The sequence below is a fragment of the Apodemus sylvaticus genome, chromosome 4 (assembly GCF_947179515.1).
Source record: "Apodemus sylvaticus chromosome 4, mApoSyl1.1, whole genome shotgun sequence".
Lineage (NCBI taxonomy): Eukaryota > Metazoa > Chordata > Mammalia > Rodentia > Muridae > Apodemus > Apodemus sylvaticus.
This window is the reverse complement of record NC_067475.1, coordinates 63,225,944-63,243,985: the sequence shown is the minus strand read 5'-3', so window position 1 is coordinate 63,243,985 and position 18,042 is coordinate 63,225,944. Positions and strand designations below refer to the sequence as shown.

The 18,042-nt window shown below is 44.8% G+C and overlaps 1 long non-coding RNA gene across 1 annotated transcript; it reads right to left on the bottom strand.

The window, feature by feature from the left end:
- Window positions 1-15,442: 15,442 nt before the first annotated feature.
- LOC127682163 (uncharacterized) lies at window positions 15,443-17,515 on the bottom strand. The gene is made up of 2 exons (XR_007977362.1): window positions 17,241-17,515; window positions 15,443-16,061 (listed from the first exon to the last, which is right to left on the bottom strand). It is a non-coding gene; the product is annotated as an uncharacterized LOC127682163 (long non-coding RNA).
- Window positions 17,516-18,042: the final 527 nt, after the last annotated feature.

Sequence of the window (18,042 nt, the reverse complement as noted above, 5' to 3'; positions counted from 1 at the left end):
TTTATTATTATTATTACTATTTACGAGGCCACCTCTTTCATGCTCTCCGATTACATCCAGAAGCCCGGGTGACCTCCCAAGCGATCGTTGGTTTCTGTCCCGTAAGATCTTCTCGCCATTTGGCTCTCAGTGCCTCACCGGGTGATCGCCGAGTCTCTTCTTCATACCCGAGAGTGGATCGGGCGAGCCACACTGCAGAGAAGCTGCAAGGTGGGTTCTGCCATGCCCGCGCCCCGGCGCGATGCTCAGAGGCGGCTGCCCGCCCCGGTAGGCGCCGGGCGAGACGACGAGTTGCAGCAGGTCGGTTCCACTCCGTCTCCTCCGGAGCCTCCACTCCACCGCTCCTCAGCTTCCAAACAGCGGCGCCAGGCAGAGCAGCGGCGACCCTCAGCCGAGGCCGCGAGGGCGACGGCGTCCCGAACACCTCAGCGCCCGCGCCGCCGCGCGCTCTGTCAGGAGCGGAACTTCCTCCTCAGCCGAGCGGCCGCCCCCACCCGGCTCCTCCTCCTCCTCCTCCTTCTCCTCCTCCTCCTCCTCCTCAGCTAGCCCCGCCGCCCGCTTCCCGGCCGAGCCCAGCCGCGGAGGCCGAGTCCCTGCGCCTCGGCGGCGTGCGAGGTAGCCGGGCCGCGGCCCTCGGACCGACAGCCCGGGGCCGGCGCCGGCTCATTCCTCGCACCGCCTGGGAGAGGCGGGCGGGAGGGCGGACGGGCGCGCGCGAGCGAGCAGCCGCGCCTCGGGCGGGCGCAGGGCGGCTCCGGCAGGGCCCGGCCTCGGGTGGCTCGCACGCTCCCGCCGGCGCCGGCGGCGGCGCGGGACCGCGGCCCTGGGCTGGTCCCTGGCCTATGGAGGCCCGAGGAGCACGGAGCGGCTGCGCGGCCGACACCGGTTGGGCCGAGCGGATCGGCGGTGGGGGGCGCGGGCCGGCTAGCCGCCCCGACTCGCGAGTGGGCGTCCCCGGGCGACGGAGTGTGAGGTGCGCGCGCACGCTCCCGGCCGCCGCGCCCCTCCCCCGCCCGCCGGGCCGCTCGGGCCTGGCCGCTGCCCCGAGCCCCGAGCCCCCGGAAGCCTCGGAGACCAGACGAGGAGGGCCCGGCCCTCAGGTCGCCAAAGTGGCGCTGAAATTTGGGGTTCCCGGGACTGATGGCTTACGGGGGCCAAGGCTATCCCCTGCCTCAGTAACAGAGACTCCGGCCCGGGGTTCAACATCAGGGTCTCAAACTTCCACGCGTTCTTGGGCACGCGAGGCTGGTTGAAGAAGGAGGTGGCACGAGCCACGTGCCGGATTCGTGTTAAAATGGCAGCCTTGCGCTTTCTACTGGGTTCCTTTCGGAGGAATCCAGCTACCTGGGTCAGACAGGAGATCCTGGTGGTTCAGTCCCTATGACACACTCTAGGCATCTTCTACCCCCACGTCCCCAAAAGATAAGATGAATGAGCAGGTGTTAAAACCCAAAAAGACAATATTAAGTTGAGGCTTGAAACAATCTGAGTTAATTCTCTTATCCATACTATTGAGAAGACCCAGGTTGTGATAAAGTATAATAGGTTTCTTAGCAATGCATATGTATTCTTGCATCTAGTTTGCTTTTAGCCTTTTTTTCACTTTTTAATTTACCTTCTGTTCCTTGCACACATCCTAACGAGTAGCTGGCAATTGGAGAGGAGGCCCATAAATGGCAGGGGTGGGAAGTCAGCCTTAGAAATCAAAGAAAATGGCAGTTCCTTGGCAGGACACAGAACTGCATTCCACTAGGAATTTCTAGAAGCTCTGCCTACCCTAACTTCCTACCACAGGACAAAGAAGCCATTGCTTTACAAAATAAAGCCAGAGAAAAATGTTAAAGTGCTAAGTGCTCTTTAACACTGCTCTGAGTGCTGGATGCAAAGTGAATTAGATTTGAGTGGGACGCGTGAGCAGATGCTAGAAACTGCTGCCTTCATACAGTGTGTCTCATAGACCTCTAATGTTGAGACTCTTGAGAGCCCAACCCAAAGGAACACTGCTTTCTGACAGCTGAGGTCATTCTTTTCCAGAGAAGATCAAGGGAAATAAATGCCAACCTCTGAACAAAACAAGTTGTATAAATCTTGAGAAGTTAATATTACCTAGCTAACACCACACAGTTAACAGCAAGAAAAATTTGCCATAACCAAACATTCTACAAATGTGACGCTGGCCATTCCAGTCTTATAGCTGATGAAGAGTCTTCTGCATGCCTTGTCCTCTTTCTTGCCCTCACCTATTTTTCTCTAAGACATTAAAGTGTTAATTTTTCAGATTTTTGCAGATAAGTCAAATACAGTCAACTATTTTGTAACACTCCCTCACCAGCCCCCAAACCATTGCCAATTCTCCCTCCCTGTGCCCTCCCACACACCCCATCTACCTCTCCAACTCTCCCCTCTGTCTTCTTCCTCTGTCTCCCCTTCCATCTTCTTTCACTTCTAAAGAGATGTTAAAAGAATGTTTTTAAAAAGCAAGCTGCAAATGTATTCATTATGATTACAAGTATATAAGAATATGCATATAAATACAGTAAAGGAAAATATTTAGAAAAGATTATAACTTTTTTTTTTGATTTGGTTTTTTCGAGACAGGGTTTCTCTGTGTAGCCCTGGCTATCCTGGAACTCACTCTGTAGACCAGACTGGCCTCGAACTCAGAAATCTGCCTGCCTCTGCCTCCCAGAGTGCTAGGATTACAGGCGTGTGCCACCACCGCCCAGCTCAGATTATAACTCTTAAGACATTGGTATAATATATAATTTTCCCCGTGTGTTCTGTTTGTGTTACATTTATAATTAATTAAATTAAAAATTTATAAAGAACGGTACTTGAGAAAGCTAAGATCAGATTTCAGGAGGTGGACACAGTCAGAGCAGGATGAACATAGACTAATCCTCCACAGAAGGGCAGTCCACAGAAAGCAGAGAGTGTGAGCAGGAGGGGGGGGTAAATATTTAACAAAGGGGAATTTCATCCCAGATGCCTAAAGAGAATATTTCATTTTCAAAGCAAAGTTAGGCTTTGATCAAAGGTGTAGACAGGGTTCCAACGTGGCAGATAAAATGGTAATTTCCCTTTTACAAGTCTATTTAAGTTAATTCATATTTTACGAGATTAGAATTTTTAAATGTTAAAAAATAAAATTTATCCTTACAGGTTTCAAAGTGATAGGACCATTCCTGGGATCCACTCAAGTATTGCAATATCGAAGTTCCTTGTGTGTACTTAGCCTTATACTGACTCTTCATTGTTTAAAAAACAAACCAAAACATTTTTGACCTTGATCCTCATCTAGCCCTATTTTAAGCAAAACTCAGGGGATGGGGAAAAGCAGGCAGTAATGCAAAAAGACAGGTTTTTATTTACTTACAGAGCCTGTTCCTTCAGCATTTCAACTTGTTTCCAGTTTGTCCAAGAAAGATGTCAGATGAGAAGTTACCAGGTGCTAGAGCGAATGCCTAGAGAAATCACTAGGCTCCTTCCACTCCTATTTGCATCTAGAAAGCATTTTCCTCGAAGATCAGGGATAATTTGTAGTTCGGAGCTGTGAAATGTTTAGGTTAGTTGCATGCAAGTTGCAAACCCAAATAAGCCCAGGCAGACACTCCCGGCCTAAGTACGGTCGGCTTGCTTGCTTATAAAAGATGAATTCGTTGAGGAACTGCTGGGTGATAAATCTTCTACCAATGACCTTGCAGTTGTGTAGGAGAATATATGTGTGTGTGTATGTAACAAACATCCATACACATAATAATTAAAAAACTTAAAAATAACTCATTAGCTCAATATGAAATAACAAGTTTCCCACTTACGTGACTTATAAATAAATATAGACATGCCTAACCTTCCTCTGGCTAACTATCCTTTCTCTAATCTTACTGTCTGGGTCTCAGTTGGGCTTGCCTTGAAAGAAGTGAAGATGAAAGCACTGGAAATGAAAGTCTGCACTTGAGTGCTCAGATCTGCCATCGAGTCAGAGTGCCCAAAAATGCATAGGAATTCATGTCTGTGTCACTGTCCAGCAAGGCACTCGGAGGCCTTGGCCCAGGGAGGCTCAGGTACAGTTCCCACACGCAACAGACCTTGATTCCTCCATGTAATACTGGTTCTGCAAGCACACAAAACCCTAGCATTCATTTGCACTGAGAAGTCAAAAGGAAGCCTAAACAGCTGTGCAGTAAACATCAGAGCCAAAGTTTCTGCAAGCAGACCTTGACAGGGCAACGTCCAAAGCTCATGGAAGACCCTAAGAAGTCATGGGTGCCTGCAATATGGAATGAGAATCTGCTAGGACCATGATTTTCAACATTCCTAATGCAGTCCTTTAGTACAGTTCCTCATGTTGCAGTGACTCCCAACCATAAAATCACTTTTGTTGCTACTTCCCAACTGTACTATTGCTTCTGTTATAAATCATAATGTAAATTTCCAGAATGCAGGATATCTGATATGTGACCCCCCTCCTCCCGCCCCCGTGGATCACAATGCACAGGTTGAGAACCATTGTGCCAAGAGACTCTCCAGGCTGGATCTGGGGATGGGGCCACAAAGCCCCTCGGAGATTCCTAGCTCTCCAGAGTTTACCATGGATGCTGGAAATGTACCAATTAAGATTCTTAGTCTTAGCCCTTCTGGGTTTCTTTCTGTCTTCCTATCCTTGTTTATACTGTGCCTCTATACCTTGGAATGATGGCAGCTTGTTTGGATTTCTATAAAGGCTCATGGCTGCGTTTGCCTTGAGACGTTGGAGTTGGACTTGCGAGCAGTCATAATAGCTAAGATACCAGGAACTCCTAGAGAGGAGCAGATTGCAGAGGCTTTTGGAGGCTACAGGCAGAATGCCCAAGTGTGGGTCTGGAATGTCCCCCAGGAGTGCACTGTCTTCGGATGGTTACAGGTGCACCCTTGAAGAGACTGTCTCCTGCTCCTTTTCTGTGTTGCTCCCAGCTTTACCATGTGTTCCCTGCTCTTGTCACCCAGTGCCTCCCAGAGGACTAACTGCAGTGGGTTGGTGGGATCGTGAACCGATGCCTCCGACCATGATCCAACACAAACCTCTTCTCTTGCTAACTTGATTAACTCAAGCATCTGTCACAGGAAGCTTCTAACATAATTACACAAGCCTAGTAATTTATTTTTCACTTGGAATCAGTTTCTGTGGCTTGTGACCAAGTCTTGAGCAGTACCTAGTGTGTCTTGACATGGAGGAACCATGGCTGCCGCTAGCATATGAAACTTCATTCACTTTAGAAATATAAAAGATCAGGAACCAAAAGTAATCCGTTCTTTTGGGTAACAGACAGGCTTGCACCAGGGGCATAAGCTGGGTGGACAAAAGAGAACAGCTATCTCCTGAGGCAGCCAGGGAGAGGCAATGTCAGCTGAATGGGCTGCACAGAAGTGACAACAGAGATCTATTGAATTCCACAACCTCTCCAGACACCTTCAAAATGGGATGCTCATATCCATATTTATAAAGAGGAATCTGGTGCCAAAAGAGGTCAAACCGTCTTTATAAATCCTTATGTTAAAGTTACTTCAAGTCTACTCTGGGCAGCTAGCTTAAGAATATATCTTGTTGATTTATGTATTCTGGGGCTATTACTGTGTTGTAAGGAATCAAAGATGACTAAAATATGAGAGGTAGCCTACATATGACAAACAAAGGTAGCTCTGGTGCTGGCAAAACTCGGGCTTAATGTGGGATTCACCATTTACCTGGTATTTTTTAATATGTTCCCTGTCCTCAGTTTTTTCCATCAGCAATATCAAAAATGAGAAACCTTATTTAAAAATTGCAAACCCCATAGGGTTGTCCCAAAGATTCAGTCAATAGTATGGTGCTTCCTCTATGCGTGGGAAGTAGTATAGTAAGGAGTATTATATCCTAGGCATCGGGATGAATAGGGGTTGTTTGGACAAATGAGATGGGGAAAGCCTTGAAGGATGTGATGAGGAGGAAGAGGAGTTTCTACTGAAGTACCACTCAAGGCTTTTCACACTGTTCTTTGCACTCTGATTTTGATGGACAAGTGAGTACATAGACGACATCATCAGCCCATGGTTCTTGAGTGGAGCTTATCCAGCTACAAGGCTTCAGTTACTAAGGATTTGCTCACATTTCCCTGTCCTGGCCTCAGACCTGCACAAACAATAATCTCAGATAAGCCTGTCTGCCCTGCAGACCCTTGCTCTTTGGTGGCTTTTCTGAGCCTAGAATTAGTAAAGGTCAAGGGCCATCAGAGATCATTAACAAGTCCTTTTGGGTCACAGATCTAGAAACTAGTGGTTTCTTAGTTTATAAGTATTAATGGTGAGGTTTTTTTTGTTTTGTTTTGTTTAAGTCTCCATTTGACCATCTTCTATAGCTTATGTCATCCTAACTTGGCATTTCAGAGGGTGTGGAATTTGTTGACCCTGTGGAAAGTAAATACAGTTCTCTCTAGAGCTGAGCCTCTAATGGAAGAACAAGAGAAGAGAGTGAGGCCCACACAGGAATATATTTGCTCAAGTTGGTGCGGCAAGGTCGTGTTTTAACCATTCCGTTTCTTACACAAAAAATAGAAATGGCGCGTGGGGTGGGTGGGGGGGGGTGTTTCAGGATCCCATTTGCATCGCACACATGACTGTTTGCTCCAGGGGAATCCAATGCCCCCTCTGGCTTCTGTGGGCACTACATGCCCAAGGTGCACATACATACATTCAGCCAAAGCACCTGTAAGCTTAAAATGAAAATGAAGGCAAACCCTTTTTCCCCTAAATTAAAAAAAAAAAAAGTAATGATAACTAAATATAGAAAGAGGAAACTAAGAGGACATGATCAGGCTTAGAAACAAAACAGATTTGTGAACCAGAAATGGAAGTGAACCGCAAGCCCTTGTGGGTCTACAGCTGGAAGCCCACCATGGGTCTAGGCCCCAAAGCCAAGAGTTTTGTCTCCTGTAGGGTGGCAGAAACAAAACAGACTTCAAACAAAGTAAAGAGGACAGGAGCCAGACGGAGTGTATGAGCCAGTGAGAGGAGTCTGAAAATAGCACTGCCACCCCCTGCCAGGGCAGCAGGAGGACAAAGCCTGCCTTGGGACCAGAAAGAAGCCACACAGCTGGTTCTGTGCCGTCCCCAGCATCAGGGCAGATGAAGTGGAAACGTCCGAACACTGACTTTAGAGCTGATCCTAGAAGCAGGGCTAGGAGGAGAGGGGAGACTAAGTTACTAACTTAGGAGGAGTGAGCACAGCAGGGGAAGGAAAGAATAGGCTAACACAGGCCAGAAAGAAGCAAATAGGGATACCCTCCTAAAAGAGAGTGTAACAGGTAGGTTCTAAATGCATAAAAATATCTAACACTGAAAATAATATACAACGACACTCAGAACATGAGTCTCCTCCAGAAGAAACTAACACTATGAACTGAAAGATATTTAAAGATTTATTTATCTTTTTTGCTTATTTGTTTATTAAGACAGCCTAAAACTTGGCCAGCCTAAAACTCAATGCACAGACAAGCTGGCCTGAGCTTGTAAGGGCCTGCAAATCTCTCCCTCCCGAGTGCCAGCACTGAAGCAATACACCACCATGCTTGGCATGATTTACTTAATTTTTAAAAGGTTTCATTTTTAATTATGTCTATTTACCTGTGTACATATGTGTACACAAATGCAGGTGCCCCAAAGACTAAACTTTATTTACTTTTTAAATTTATGTGTATGTGTTCATGTACACATGTGTGGATGGCCTCAGAGGCCAGATGAGGACATTAGATTCTCTGGCATTGGAATTACAGGTAACTGTGAGCTGCCTAACATGGGTGCTAGGAACTGAACTCAGGTCTTGGGCAAGAGCAGTATGTTCTCTTAAACAGAGTCATCCTCTGTCCCCAGATAAAGATTCTTTTCTTTAAAGATTTAGTTAGTTAGTTAGTTAGTTAGTTAGTTAGTTAGTTAGTATGAGTATTCTATCTACTTGTACACCCGAATGCCAGGAGAGGGTATCAGATCTCATGTTAGATGGGAGTGAGTCATCATGTGATTGCTGGGAATTGAACTCAGGACCTCTGGTAGAGCAATCTGTGTTCTTAACCACTAAGTCCCTCCAGATGATTCTTAAACACAGTACTTTTGCTTTTTTCAAGTCAATAAATGAAGGCATAACATCACTTTTTTTTTAAAGATTTATTTATTTATTATATGTAAGCACACTGTAGCTGTCTTCAGACACCAGAAGAAGGCGTCAGATCTCTTTACAGATGGTTGTGAGCCACCATGTGGATGCTGGGATTCAAACTCATGACCTTCAGAAGAGCAGTCAGTGTTCTTACCTGCTGAGCCATCTCTCCAGCCCCTGTAACATCACTTTTAAATGGAGAAGAAATTATGTAACAGGTAAAAGTGAAAAAGAACTAACAGAAATCTTGCAAAATAAAAGCATGAGCATCAAAGTGGGGAAAATGTTTCTCTGGAGGTAACAGAAGTCAAAGAGAAGGAACACATCAATAGGAGGCATCAAACCTCGCCCAGAGTAGAACCAGCAGCCCTGCCCATGCAAGGGAGTTTACAGTCCATGGGGGTTAGGTTAGGTTACTCCAACATACGTTGAATAGGGATTCCAATAAGAAAAACTATCAAGAAGAACAGAAAAGCTATATGTAAAGGAAGTGTGCTGTGCTTGAAGTTTTCTAGTGAGAGTACCAGAATGTCATATGACAATAAAGGCCGGTTGTGGTGGCGCACGCAGAGGCAGGAGGATCACGAGTTCGAGGCCAGCCTGGGCTATACATTTTTTAGCCAGGCAGTGGTGGCGCACACCTTTAATCCCAGTACTTGGAAGGCAGAGGCAGGTGGATTTCTGAGTTCTAGGCCAGCCTGGTCTACACAGTGAGTTCCAGGACAGCCAGGGCTACACAACAGAGAAACCCTGTCTCGGAGAAACAAAAACAAAACAAAACCAAAAAAAAGACAACAAGGGCAGATATTTACCACAATCTTGTGAGGGCACAGACCAAGAGGCAAAGATAACTTACTAAAGAGAAAATGTTGAGTTCTGCAGAGGAAACAGAGCTAGGTTCTCAAAGAAGACAATTGATATATTGAAAATGCTGACTGAAAACTGTCAGCTTAAAGTTCGGTTTCCAAATGCACTGTCATTTATGGAAAAAAAGTGAAATAGTCACTTTCATTCCTAACACCTAAGAAAATTTATGGATCACAGACTTACATCAAAAGAACTATTAAAGTAAAGCCAACCAGCCAAAAAGAAACAAAATAAAACAAAACAAAAAACATTAGGGAGAAAGCTTCATCTAGAAGAGGTACTGATGAGGGAAGGGATGGATAAAATGTACAGGAGAAAGGACTCATTCCTACTTCTGTGCTTTTGTTTTTGTACTTTTAAGTACACTTTTGGCACTCTGGTGGCCAAAGCTAAGCCTGACTAAAAACAAAACAAAACAAACAAACTAGAAGCAACCAAAGAAGTAAATGCATGAGGGCAAATGTAAAATGGAGAGGTGAAGCGCCCGAGCCCTTTGTCCTGTTTGGGGAAAGGCAAGAATAATGCCTTTCTTTGAAGCCTGTTTATCCTCTGAGAAGGGCTTTCACTATGTGGCTCCAAACCAGTTTCACACTCCTCGACTTGAACGATCTTCCCACTTCAGCCTCCCAAATAGCTAAGCCACTGTGCAGTTTGTCTGATCCTTTATAGTCTGGATGCTTTGTGTCAATAAAAATCCAGAACTCTCAGTCATCAGAAATGCCTGGTAGCCAAGAATCGAAGAAAGTTAATATAGAAAACTAATAATTCAGCAGGGAAGCAAAATAAACTTAATATATAGCCAGTAAAGCATACAAAATAGATTAAATCCAAATATGCAGTAGTGAGTATAATAAGCACATTTAAATTACCTTTTAAAAAGACATAGAATATAATATTGATTTAAATTTAACAAAAAATAAGTAAAAGTAATATTTAAGTAGGTGATATTAGCATGAGACACACAAAAGTAAACCACAGAAAGGCGATATAACAGGATACATATTAAAAAACAAAACCAAGAAAGACAGCTGGTAAAACTATAAATATCAGAAAATAATTCTTTAAACCAAATTTGTTAGTATTTTTTCACAGAAACCTATTATACCTAACTAACCACATGACTTTCAATTATAGAAAGAAGAATGGCCAAAGTTGCAAAGAGAAATTGACAAGCTCACCATATGGCTGGGCATTTTTAACAATCAAACAGCTAAATGGAAGAGCCAAGAAACAAGTAATAAGGACAGACCCACGAGGGGCCGTGAGGGTGGCCACACTAAAGCAGGAAGGCTTTATTCCAAAGCACTGGGAAGCCATTCAAAGGTTCTAAGCAGAGGCGTGATTAGATCAGATATCCATTTTTAGAAGGGTCACTCTGACTATAAAATGGAGACCGGACTTCATGGTGGTCAGCCAACAACAGAGCAGTTAGAAAACTCTGCCATCTAGCTGGAAGATCCTGATGGTCTCCTGAGAGTAGAACCGTCGACAAAGGTGGGCAGGCTTCTAAGGGGGCACATGGGTAGCATTGCTGACTGGACGGAGGGGTGAGGATGAGAAATGGCATCCATATCCTTCATGCATGACCAAGGGGAGGAAGAGGAGTCCTTGTGTTGACTGTTTGGGGGAGGGGGGATTCATGAGGGAAGGGATACTGTTTCCTTGCTTGTGATTATAGAACTTAAAACTCCCCTCCTCTTGATTTTGACATGTGACTTGTTCGTTGAAAACATAAATTATATTCAATGAATACAAAGTTGTTGGGATAATCTCCTTGTGCACTGTGTGAGGTTGTCTTTGTATTATTCAAATGCTGATTTCTACCTGCAGAGAGTTCAGTACAGGCTAGACTTCGTTGTTGTTATTTTTATAAAGCATCGTCTGTCTCCGTGTTTTGTAAACATCCTTCTGTATCACCTTCTGATTGGTTTAATAAAGTGATGATCAGTCAATTAGCTGGGCAGACAAAAATAGGGTGGGACTTCCAATCCCAGTCAAGGGGTCCCCAGAGGAGACAGGAGAGTAGAGAAAGCCCAGGAGAGAGCAAGTGGGTGGACCAGAGGGTTCTCTGTGAAGTCACAGAGAGAGAGAGATCCGCCATGAGGACACACGTGACCAGAGCAAGCCAGGGCAAGACTCAGATGAAAGTGAAGGACCTCGCAATGGACAGGAGGGGCCTCGCTGGGTGAGAATGGCTCAGAACCTGCCCAGTGTAGGCTTGCCGCTTGTTAACAAATAGTCCAAGTCTCTGTGCCATTTATTCAGGAGCTAGATTGGACTAGAGCAGGCATAGACACACTCTGCAGTTATTTGTGAGTAAACAGGGACTAGAAAACCTCCAAGAATTACATTTACACAAAGTAAGCATATCAATTAAGAAAAAATCTACCCCAAAGCTCCCTTTTGTGTACAATACTGGGGACCGAACATAGAATCTCATGTGTGCTAAGCAAGTGCTCTACCCCTGGGCTGTAACCTCCACCCTCAAAAGTCATGTGTAAAGATACATCAGTAAACTGGAAGAAGTCAGATCCTGACAATGCAAGAAAGCTGTGTAACTTAATTACCATTTTATATAAAAGAATGATCCTTCAAGGATATCTATATGCGTTACTACTTAAGTAATAAAGCAACTCTGTTTTTTCTTAGTATATAACTGCTATTAAAACAAAAACAAAAACAAAAACAAAAAACGGGCTGGAGAGATAGCTCAGCGGTTAAGAGAACTGACTGCTCTTCCAGAGGTCCTGAGTTCAATTCCCAGCAACCACATGGTGGCTCACAACCATCTGCAGTGGGATCTGACGGCCTCTAATGGTGTGTCTGCAGACAGTGACATCGTCCTCACATAAAATCAATAAATCTTAAAAAACAAAAAACAAAACCAGTTAAATTTGGGCTAGAAAACCAAGAGCACTTACAGCTCTTGCAGAGGATTTGAGTTCTGTTCCCAGCACTCACACAGGACAGATCACAGTCACCTGTAACTACAGCATCCTCTTCTGACCTCCACAAGCTCCTGCATGCACATATGCACAGAAACTTATCCAGGCACACATACACACACATAGTACACACACATAGACAAAATAAACATTTTTAAAACAGTAAACAGGAAAATCCAAGACAAGGATTGCAGTTCATCAGTGGGGTGCACATGTCAGGGCTTGGGGAAAAGATAAGAACAATCAGACTTGCCCAGTTTACCATGAATTCTCAGGCACACATTTCATGGTGCATAAATCCCTTTCTTTTTACTGGTTGCTATTAATTACCTTAAACTAATGTTTGCATTTACAACTGGCAATCATTCTGCAGAGAACAATGGTTTTGTGGTGATTGGAACGGGAAGGGGGATGGGGACGAGCATATGTTATACATCCGAACTGAGGTATAAATCGCTGGACATTAGGAGCTATTATTCCAAAGGCATTTAACTTGGCAGCTTCAAGCATGAAAAGGGCTTAAAGGATTTACAGATTTCCAATTATGAATTGTAAGGTTTTGTATTTACTTTATAGTAATTCCCAAATGCAAATGAGGTGTAGATTTTTAACGTCCCAAATGTGCTATGCAATTTCAGCCTAATGTAACTAACAATGTGAAGGAAGTTTGGGCCTGTAATGACTGCCCGAAGAGGCATGAGGCCTTCTGGAATCACTGAAGGAAATGTTCTTGGGAGTCTGCACACTGGGAAGTTTCTGGGTAGTAAAAGCGTCATAATGAAGTTATTTGTGACTCTAGGGCTATTATTTATTTGTGTATTTTTGTTTGTGTGTTTGATGTCTGTTTGCAAGACAGGGCTTCACTATGCAGTTCTGGCTATCCTACACTTATTACGTAAGACTGGCATAAATGTATGTGCTAGTATTGTAGGCATACACCACCATGCTAGGCTTAATTCTGTCTCTTTTGGGGGCCGGTTAGTTTTTTTAAAATTTGTTTTAATTTTTATATTTCCTATTCACTTTACATCCCGATCATAGCCCCCATTCCTCCTCTCTTCCCAATCCTGCCCTTACAAATCCCTCCCCCGTTGCCCCAACCCCTTCTTCTCAGAGAAGGGGAGGCCCCCTTGGGTACCACTCCATCCTGGGACATTTAATCCCAGCAGGTCTAGCACATCCTCTGCCACTGAGGCTCATCCAGGCAGGGAAGGGGATCCAATGGCAGGGGATAGAGACTGATGTGGTCCAGGTTCCACTTGTTAGGGGACCCACATGGACACCATGCTGCACATTTGCGACAGATGTGTAGGGGTTCTAGGTCCAGCCCCTGCATGCTCCCTGGTGGGTGCCCCTGGCTCTGTGAGCCCCCACGGGCCCAGGCTGCTTGACTCTGAGGGTCTTTTGTGGTGCCCTTGACCCCTCTGGCTTGCTCACTTCTATCGTCCTCTCTTCTTCAAGACTCCTTGAGCTCCTCCTGATGTTTGACTGTGTGTCTCTGCATCTGCCTCTATCTGCTGCTGGATGAAGCCTCTCAGGAGACAGTTATGCTAGGTTCCTGTCTGCAAGCATAGCAGAGTATCATTAATAGTGTCAGGGGTTCTCTCTCACACATGGGATGGGTCTCAAGTGGGGCAGTCATTGGTTGGTTGTTCCCTCCGTCTCTGCTCCATCTTTATCCCTGCACATCTTGTAGGCAAGACAAACTTGGGAGTTGAAGGTTTTATGGGTGGATTGATGTCCCCTCCCTCCTCTGGAAGTCCTGCCTGGCTATAGAAGGTGGTCATTTCAGTCTCTAGTTCCCTCTCTGGTAGGAATCTAAGATAGGGTCATCCCTATAGAGTCCTGTATCCGTTCCCATCCCCAGCCTCCAGCTAGTCACCAGAGACTTCCCACCCCCATGCTGTCTCTTAAATGATAACAAGGATGTGTTCCGAGAAAATAATAAATTGTTACATTTTAACTAACACTTACTTGAAGCCTATTACATTAACTTTCTCTCATGAAATCTGTTGTATATTATAAGCCACTGTCAACTTCATTAAGAACATAAAATGTCTTCAATTGCAGCTCTTTCTCATCAGAGACAGTGCAACAAAACAGCCAACTGGACTGCTGTCCTCTTGAGACAGGGTCTTTCTGTGTGGCCAGTCACTATATGGTGTCCCCCAGCCTCAAGCACGACGAGCCATTAGCTGCAGTGTAGACCTCACACTTAAGAAATGCTGAAAACGCAGAGCCCTACCATCAAAATGCTTTATTGAAGGTGATCAATATAATGTATGTTGCAAGATTGATGTGCTATCCTCTTCTAGCTATTTCCCAAAATTATTGTAATGTTCTAAATTCAAACAGTGTGGGAACAAAACGTCCACAGAATGAAAAACTTCGTAAAGTTGGTTTCTCTTTGTTTTGTTTTGTTTTTCTTTTACTAGTGGTAGGTGAAATATCCTTCTAACTTTGTTTCATGGAAATGTGGAAATGTGTATTCAAAGTAGGAAGGAACTAATATACCAGCATGGGAGGAAAGAAGGAAGGAAGGAAGGAAGGAAGGAAGGAAGGAAGGAAGGAAGGAAGGAAGGAAGGAAACAATATGAGCAGATATGAACACTGCTCAAGACTGACATGCTACCAGACAAGACTCACCAAGCTTAAAGATAGAATTAACAGCCAGCAGGGAACTAAATGAGCTGTCGCCATTCTGCAGCATAATGGCATAATAGCTAGGAAATAGGAAAGAGTTTTGAGAGTCCTCTCTCATTTTTCCACAAAGCATCCAGTGTCACCCTACGTCACTGACGATCTTGTTTCTATGAGTTTGGAGGAAATGAAGGCTTTTCAAATATCTGGCTATTTTATCAACACTGTTTTCTGAATCTAAACCGAATCTCTGTATTTACTCTCCTACTGGAGATCCCTGCAGGCAGCTCGAGGAGTGGCGACCACAGTTTCTCTACAGCAGAGTCTCATCTGCTAATGGAACAGTGGGAAACTCATTGCAGATGGAAGGGCAGAACTGGGGACTTCAAGCTGGTTAGTGCTCGAAGTCCCCAGGGCTGACTAAATTTAAAACCTGGGAATGCTGGGGAATGCAGGGAAATGGCTGGGAAGAGGCTCAGCGGGGAAAGGACTTGTTCGTGCAAGCCTAGCGGCCAGCTTTTGGGTCCTCCCCGTCCATTTAAATGTTAGGTGGGTGTGGTGGGCCTGCTGTAATCCTAGGCTCAGGAGGTGGGGATGGGCTGACTAACTGACTGGATGAGCTAACTGGCACACACACCTTCTGGGCTCAGTTCATGAAATGACCTGACCTTAGTAAATAAAGTTGAGAAAGACCAAGGAAAATACTCCTTGCCAGACTCAGCTACATACCCAAGAGGATATGTGCCTATACACATACTCCCACATACATGTGACCATTCATACATATATGCCATGCAAATATAAGAAAAGACAGACCAAAGGATACAGATCTAGGAGTTTTTATATGAGAAACACAGGGAGAAATGACCACTAAGCTAAGCCACTGCTCTCTATAAAGGATTAATTACTTTGGTGAATTCTAAGTTTGAGGTCACATGAGACACCTTCTAAATCACAAAACCAAGCAAGCAAATAAACAAAAAACTCCAAGGATCTCAACACTGGGATAACAAAGGCTGGGAAATACAAAGCCCTAAATACATTTCTAGTGATATCACAAAATAGGGGGCTCGAGATGTGGCAAATTCAGCAGAGGAACTGGCACACACTCAGCCAGGTGTTTGTTTGACTCCCCAAATTGCATAAAACTAAGCATGGTGGTGTATAAATGTAATCCCAGCACTCAGACAGCAGAGGCAGATTGAAGTACAAGGTCAACCTTGGCTACTCAGAGAGCTCAAGGCCAGTCTATACCACAGGACCATGGGTCTCAAAAAGGGGTTGGGGGCAGTTAAGTCACAAGGTTTCGTGGAAGCATTTATAGTCTTTGATTCAACTGCATCATCGTTGTCGTCGTCGTCGTCGTCGTCGTTGTCACCGCCGCTGCCGTCGTCGTCGTCATCATCATCATCATGAGTGATGCTAGGAATTCTTCATTTTCTCTGTTAACATGACACATTAAAGACCTTTAATCTCTATGTCACAATCAGACATGGGGTTCATCTTGTTTTTAAATCTTTACATTCCCTAATCTAAGTTACCCTTAGATTAGAATCTGGGATAAAACCTGGTCACATAAAGAAACCTTCAGTGCTTCATTAGAAACGCACAGCTGCCCGTATCAGCACCACCCATCTTGGGCTGAGCCTTTCTGGAGGCCTCTGAAAAGTTCGTTTTCAGGCTTCGGTGAAAAGTGCCACCGAAGCACAGGCAGGACTCCACTCTATAGGAGCTCCCAAGGGTAGGATGGGCACCTTGTTTTTCTGACCACAGACAGTCACAAGCTCTAACATCTGGGACGGAGGAGTTGGTTACCCATGAGACTGTCCATGAGTGAACAACAACACGGAGAGCCAAGACTCACATCTAATACTCCCGCAGATGGTTTCCTGAATGTCGTATAGTTCTAGTGTGCTGCCAACGGTAAAGAGTACCCACTTGAGGCCACACTGCCCCAGCTTTAAATATTGAGCTCAGCTGCCAACTTTTTGTATGAACACACATCTCTTAATAAGCCTGTGCCTCAGTTTCCTCCTGGGAATCTCTAGACATAGATGATCCTACTTCTTAGGGTTATAAGGAGGACCAATGAACAGTTAAAACCTATATAGCTCAAAGACACAGCCTGGGGCAAGTATCAATATACTGATATTATTAGGAGAGATTTGTGTCAATAACTCACCATAAATACATACATACATACACATACACACACACACACATATACACAACTCTACATGTTACTCTATATGCTCTCTAACCCAGTCAAAGCTGCCCTTCTGCTCATGATGGGTACCAAGATAAGGGAGCAACTGCGGAGAGTCTTTAAATTCCATCTCTTTTGGAAAAACTCTAATTATAGAAATGAACATAATCATCCCGGAGCCCACTATTACTATTCAGTGAAACATCTGAGGAGCCTTAGCGGCACAGTAAACTCACGCTAGGTCTGACCTACCTAGAAAGAGGACATGGCCCCCGCCCCCTCCCATGGTATCCTGCCTGTGCCTTGATTATAATGCTCAAATGTGCAGCAAACTCCTTGAAGATTTCCAGAAGGCCCTTGATCTTTCCTATCCCGGAGCCTTTGCAAGCCCATGCTTCCTGCCTGCAAGACCTACCTCACCACAGACACACACACAGGCGCACACTCTATGTGGCCATGCTGCATGCTGAATTGCAACAGTCTATCTTCCTTCAGCCTTCCTGGCTAAACTGGCAGCCTTCTGAGAACCAGGAGGGGTGTTCTGTGCACTGTGCCCTTGGTGCCTAGCAAAGTGAATGACACACCGTGGGCCCTCCAACAATATTCAGGAAATGAAAATAGACAGCCCAGCTATTGATAGCTGAGGACTCTACCACCTCGAGCTGTTTAGCTTAGAACAGACCGCATAACTTCTCAGATCCTCAGCCGAAATAACTTCCTTTTCTGTTCTTGAAATGACTAAAAGATAGCAATGAGAAAAGCAGCTGGCAGAGTGCCCAGAACAAGGTTAATGTTAATAGTTAATAGGCCTTTTAAAAAGCAGTGGAGACAAGTACACCCAAGCCTTTCATTTTCCTAATTTTGTCCCTTTCTCGTTTAATAAAAATAGATGTTACAGCCGTAATTGTCAGTATCAAGACCCCAGAAAACAGGAGAGACAGGATGAAAGGTCAGAGGACACTGTGCTGCAGTTCTCAGAGGAAGACATGTATTAGTACTCATTCATAAATATTCATTAGACAACTTGTAGAGGCCAGGCATAACATATAGGGGGAAAAAAACACACGCTCAGCCGGGAGCTTGCCTTCCTGCCTGCTCCTCTGTACAGAGTTTAACTCTGAACAAAAGCAACAATTGCAGAACTGAAGTAAAAGATGTATTTTAAAGCTAAGCTAAACCTGCCCACCAATTACTCACTTCAAGAAACTGGTTCGAAG